At 41.2% G+C, this 6,684-nt stretch overlaps 1 long non-coding RNA gene across 1 annotated transcript; it reads left to right on the top strand.

Moving 5' to 3' along the window:
* The first annotated feature begins 4,840 nt into the window (after nt 1-4,840).
* LOC119271834 lies at nt 4,841-5,460 on the top strand. Its single transcript, XR_005134667.1, has 3 exons — nt 4,841-4,951; nt 5,038-5,145; nt 5,237-5,460. It is a non-coding gene; the product is annotated as an uncharacterized LOC119271834 (long non-coding RNA).
* Nucleotides 5,461-6,684: the final 1,224 nt, after the last annotated feature.

The following is a 6,684-nucleotide window of genomic DNA, read 5'->3' on the forward strand; positions in this document are numbered from 1 at the left end:
GCTAATACCTATATGCATAGCGTTTAATGTTAAATTTGATAAGGTTTGTTTGGGTTATGTCAACATTCTCAAATTTTCATCTTTTTCTCAGTCTGAATGAAATAAGTTACATTCAGTACTGTGTTCTCTTGTTTTGCTAATACCTAATATGCATATGTTGTAATCCTATTCTATAAACAAATATAACTACTATGCCAAATTTCGTGTAGTACGAGTATCTATGAGGCTCAAAAGTTATCTGTATTATTTTGAGAAAAATAGCTCATGTCCTAAATGGACTACTATTCTGTTCTATTATACTACATACTATTTCCATATTTCAGATTCACTTTCCTGACAAGTGTGTAAATCCTTTATCTAATTTTCTAGTTTAAAATCAGCTAGATGGCTCGAGATAGGAGTCGGATGGATATGAATAGGGATTCCGCGGAGTGGCAGAGTGGCATTAAGGAATTTTTAGATTTGGCTTTTGACGGTAGTCCTGGAAGATCAACCGCTTTATGCCCATGTAGAAGATGTCTCAATGCTATTTACAAGGAAAGGGACGAAGTACACCTTGACCTGCTCATGAATGGGATGGATCCCAGTTATACTTGCTGTAAATACCATGGAGAGGATTCAGATGACGAAAGTACGGCTGAAGGATCTGAAGGTGAAGGGGTGAGAGGTGATGACTTTGCAGTTCGTGATTTGCTCAACACTCTCATACGTAGCACCGAGCCAGAAAGTAGCAAAACTACAGGTGAAGGTACTAGTGAAGAGATGTTGCATGATGATGGTAATATCCCAGAAGGGTCTGCAGAAGGTAGAAGTAACGAAGAGGCAGGTGGATGTGCCAAGGCTTTCTTTGCTTTGTTGAAGGATGCTGAAAAGGAGTTGTACCCTGGTTGCAAGGAGCTCACAAAGCTTTCTTTCATTGTGAGACTCTACCAGATAAAGTGCTTGTTTGGGTTGAGCAACAGGGCATGTGAGGCAGTACTTCAATTGTTCATAGAAGCGCTTCCAAAAGGTCATTGTATTCCAAATTCTCTCGAGAAAGTTCAGAAGATAATCCGGGATCTTGGGCTTGACTACCAAAAGATACATGCTTGCATTAATGATTGTGTGCTATTCCGGAAAGAGTATGCTGACATGGATTACTGTTGGAAAGCTGCTGCCGCTGATGAATCAGATGTCGAGAGGACAAACCATAAAGGGAAGAAGCAAGTGGCCCGTAAAGTTCTAAGATATTTCCCACTCACTCCACGGCTACAACGTCTATTTATGACCGAGGCTACATCATCATATATGAGATGGCATAAGGACGACCGTGGGGATGATGGTATAATGCGGCACCCTGCAGATTCTTTGGCATGGAAGCATTTTGATAACATTTATTCTAAAGGATTCTCTTCGGATGCATGGAATGTAAGGCTTGGGTTTGCATCTGATGGGTTCAACCCATATGGGATAATGAATGTGTCATACTCTTGTTGGCCAATGATTCTAATTCCATATAACTTGCCTCCTTGGTTGTGTTTGAAACAACCATATTGGTTAATGTCGATGATAATTCCTGGAAAAAAGTCACCAGGAAATAACATCGATGTATACCTACAACCTTTGATAGATGAACTCAAAGATCTATGGTATGTTGGTGCCGACACATATGATGCCACAACGAAGAAGAAATTTCAGATGCATGCAACCCTCATGTGGACAATTAATGATTTCCCAGCTTATGCAATGCTATCTGGTTGGAGCACAAAAAGAAAACTAGCGTGCCCATATTGCCACATGCACACAGACCATTTATGGTTGAAATATGGGCGCAAGTATTGTTACATGGGTCATCGCCGTTTTCTAAGTCGTGACCACAAGTGGCGTAGAAACAAGAGTTGCTTCAATAACGAGACAGAAAATAGAGATGCTCCGGTGCCACTCTCGGGCAATGACGTGGTACAACAACATGCAAGTTTGGAGCAGGAAACCTTTGGGAAAACTCGAAAGAGGAAGCGTGATGATGATAATTAGTGGCATAATTGGAGGAAGAAGAGTATATTTTTTGATCTCCCTTATTGGAAGAACTTGCTTATTAGGCATAATTTGGATGTAATGCACATTGAGAAGAACATATGTGACAGCTTTTTAGGGACACTGCTTGATATGGATGGTAAATCAAAGGATACTCTGAAGGCTCGTCTTGATTTGCAGCACTTAAAGATAAGGAAGGATCTGCATCCAAATGTCAGTAATGGAAAGTATACTTTAAATATAGCTTGCTATAATTTGACCAAGGATGAGAAGAAAATGCTATGCAAGTTTTTGCATGGTGTAAGGATGCCCGATGGTTATGCATCAAACCTAAAAAGATGTGTGGACCTCGAAGGTTGTAAGGTGTCTGGGCTCAAAACTCATGACTGCCATGTCCTCTTTCAGAAACTTCTTCCCATTTGGGTACGCAATATACTGCCCAAGAAATTTGTTGTCCCATTCCTCGAGCTAAGCCTATTCTTTGCTGCGATTTATTCCAAGGAATTAAATCCTGAGGAGCTAGCAAAGTTGAGTCGTACAATTCCAGAAACTCTTTGTCGACTTGAGATGATCCTTACACCCTAGTTTTTTGATATCATGATGCACCTTCCTATTCACCTTGCTGAAGAAGCTCGATTAGGTGGACCTGTTGCTTACCGATGCATGTATCCCGTGGAAAGATATTTGCGCACACTTAAAGGATATGTGCGGAACAAAGCTCACCCAGAAGGTTCAATTGTTGAGGGTTACATAGCTGAAGAGTGTCTAACATTTTGTAGCCATTTTTGGTAACATTGATACCAAGCTTAACCGGACAGAGCGTCATGAAGCTGCAGCTAGAGATGAAGGACTAGCTGGACTTAGTGTATTGGGCACAATTGATCACTCAAAGAAAGGTTTCACATTTGAAACACTTTCTAAGGCAGAGATGAAGCAAATTAGGCACTACATAATAACAAACTGCGAGGAATCCAACTCATGGACAGAGTAAGGATGTTTTTATTTTTTATTTTTTTCTTCATGGTACATGTGCACTGTTCTGAACCTACTCAACACTTTTGTTATAGTGAGCATCTGGATGAGCTTACAAGGGCTGGTGCTCGCGATGTCCAGAAACGGCACAGAGATGAGTTTGTAGATTGGTTCGAGAGGCGTGTAAGAACATAGTACATAGTAATTACTTATGCTCGTGTTAATAAAAATAGTTGTGGCTTTTTCTAATAATTTGCACGTGTTAATACAGATCCAGGCACTTCACAAAGAAGGGAAAGTCAATGATCTTTTGTATGCCCTATCTAGAGGACCTGACCCTCAAGCTCGTGTTTATAATGGCACCTTCATCAATGGGTTTTTCTTTAGAAATGATAGTGTAGAAAGAGATTTGAATACCCAAAACAACGGTGTTGTTGTTAGGGGTGATGCTCGATCTGGCAACCTTGATTGGTTTGGTGTGATCAAGAAAATTATTTGTGTAGATTTTCCCTCGGAAAAGGAGGTAGTGCTATTTCAATGTGACTGGTTTGATGTGCCCTTTGCCAATAAAAATCAAAGCACGGGCTACAAGAAGGATGATTATGGCTATATCGATGTAGATACTACCCGACTTTGATATAGGGATGATCCCTACATACTAGGCATTCAAGCAGAATAAGTGTTCTATGTGAGAGATGTCAAGAAGATAAATTGGGATTCTATTGTTAGATTGAAGCCGCGAGACCTATATGCCATGCCATCCGTAGGAAATGATGACGATGGAACCGGAGCTGATGCTGACTTATTTGATATTGTAGTTGGAGATACAAATGTGCCAGACATAGAAGGGGATGTCGAAAGTTGGTCTAGATCTGGCATGGAAGGTGCGAGTGGTGATGCTTCAGATATTCCGAAGATACCCGAAGTTGATCCCGGAGATGATGAGCTTGAATCTGATAGCGATAGCTATGATGATGATGAGACATATATAAATGATGGCCATGTTCCTCATTTAGTACTCGACGAATCTGATGATGATGAGTTTTTTGTGTAGAACATTAGGATTAAGTTTTCTATAATATAGAGAGAAACAGATTTGTCCCTGTTGCTTGGTTTTATATTATGTTAATGTGATGAGAAATTTCAATATCATAACTCTGTTTTTACACATTGCATTGTTTAGACATGTTGCTATTTTTACTACCATCTATTTCTTAATTGATTATCCCCTTCCTACCTTTTGTCATGCATTTGTTTAGGATATGCAATGGCAGCAAGAGAAGATACCATCTTGGCACACCAGAATCGACAAACTACTTAGCAAGAATCTGGTAATTTGAACTATGTACATTTACTTTAGCAATTGCAAACAACTAATATTGTAAGCCCCTGGCAATATGTACATTTCCTTAAACGATGGCCTCTCAACCCTCAATTTCTTGATTATTGTCTCATGATCACAAATACTATGTCCATCCCCACTACATCTTGCATTTGGTTCCCAGGAGCAAACATAATAAATTTGTAAGAACTACAAAAGTAAGTACGAGTTAAGAACTACATAATAAATTTGCCATCACACTTTGTGAAAATGCATGCAGGAATTGATACATCAAATTATCTGAATGGGGCTCCAACTTTATCCTCAGGGCGAGACAACACTCAAACACGAAGGGGTATGTACTAGCTTGAAATATTCTCATAATTCATAGTTCTACAATCATGTTTGAGTATGCCATTATTGTAACTTTGAAATATCTTTTCTAGCTCTTGTGACCAAAACCTTCTCATAGGAGCGTACTAACAATAATACAAATACCCAGCCACTACATTTGTAGCTAGCATGGGTACAGTATTGTTGAGAAGTATATTTTTTTTGATACAGTGACAAGAGGCTCTGTATCATCGTCAAGGGACGATACCATCATTGCGTACAAGAATCAGCAGAGCAGACAACCAACATCAGGTACATGTTATACATAGTTCTTATCCACAGCCTAACCTCAAATATATACTATTGGATCAATTAATTGTACAATGGCTTGAATCCAGCAAATGACATGACAAATACTGTACAACAAAGTAACGCTACGGAAAGCCCCACAGACCAGTCCAATTGGCCGTCGCACGCATGCCGACGTCGTACAGAAGCGGATATAGGTACAATTTCCAGCATTACTGTTGACTTTGCTCCTTATGACTGCATGGCAATTTAAAAACAGAGTTGCTTTTCTGGGATTTTAATCGACAGAAAGTGGTGGTCAAAAGAAGAAGGGGCGAGGTGTCCTCAAAGGAATCAAGGTCGCCAAGAAGCGATTCGCCAATGGTTCCTCAAAGCTTCACATTGAATTTTCCAAAACATTGGGAGGTTCTATCGGAGAGAACTATCGTATGTTTGTGGATGACGTGGTGGTTTACATGAAAAGGAAGGCACCACTCATTGGTGTGAACAAGTGGTCTGCCATTGATTCTTCTGTGAAGGATTCAATCGTTGCTGATGTCATTGTAAGTATAAGTTTGTACTTCAGCATTTTTCATAGCCTCTCCAATATCTATTTATAAATAACAGACTCCTGTCATCATTCCTTTTTAGGCTAAGTGGGATTTGGAGGACACATATTCCACGAAGGGAAAAATACTAACAATTGCTAGAGAGCGCTATAGAGGATGGCGGTCAACTTTGCATTCAACATACAAAGCATACATTACTGATGCTCAAAGAAGGGCCAATAAACCCGAGGATGTAACTCCAGAGGAGTGGGATTATATGATCAATTATTTTGGTACTGATTTAAAATTTCAGGTTACTTCTGTGTACATTACTAGGTGTAGTAAGTAAATTGTATTAGTTACGACATGCCTCTTAGGTGTAGTAAGTAAACTGTATTAGTTACAACATGCCTCTCATTATATTGTGTGTGGCAGGAGCTTAGCCGAAAAAATACGGAAAATCGCCAGAAGCAAAAGGCAAGGCATATAGTTGGTTCAAAATCGTACTCACAGATTAGCTATGAGAAGGTACTCAAAAGAGTAGATGTATGTTGGGGAACGTAGTAATTTCAAAAAAATTCCTACGCGCACGCAAGATCATGGTGATGCATAGCAACGAGGGGGGGAGAGTGTGATCTACAGACCCTTGTAGATCGACAACGGAAGCGTTAACTTTGGTTGATGTAGTCGTACGTCTCCACGGCCCGACCGATCAAGCACCGAAACTACGACACCTCCGAGTTCTAGCACACGTTCAGCTCGATGACGATCCCCGGACTCCGATCCAGCAAAGTGTCGAGGAAGAGTTCCGTTAGCACGACGGCGTGGTGACGATCTTGATGTACTACCATTGCAGGGCTTCGCCTAAGCACCGCTACAATATTATTGAGGACTATGGTGGAAGGGGGCACCGCACACGGCTAAGAATATGATCACGTGGATCAACTTGTGTCTCTAGGGGTGCCTTTGCCTCCGTATATAAAGGTTCAAGGGAGGGGGGCTGGCCGGCCAAGGAGAGGCATGCCAGGAGGAGTCCTACTCCTTCTGGGAGTAGGACTCCCCCCCTTTCCTAATTGGAATAGGATTCAAGGAGGGGGAAAAGAGAGAGAGAGAAGGAGGGGGGGCGCCGGCCCCCTCTCTCCTTGTCCTATTTGGACTAGGGGGGAGGGGCGCGCGGCCCAGCCCTGGCTGCCTCTCCTCTTCTTCCAC

This window comes from Triticum dicoccoides, chromosome 3A, assembly GCF_002162155.2.
Source record: "Triticum dicoccoides isolate Atlit2015 ecotype Zavitan chromosome 3A, WEW_v2.0, whole genome shotgun sequence".
In the NCBI taxonomy this organism is placed as follows: domain Eukaryota; kingdom Viridiplantae; phylum Streptophyta; class Magnoliopsida; order Poales; family Poaceae; genus Triticum; species Triticum dicoccoides.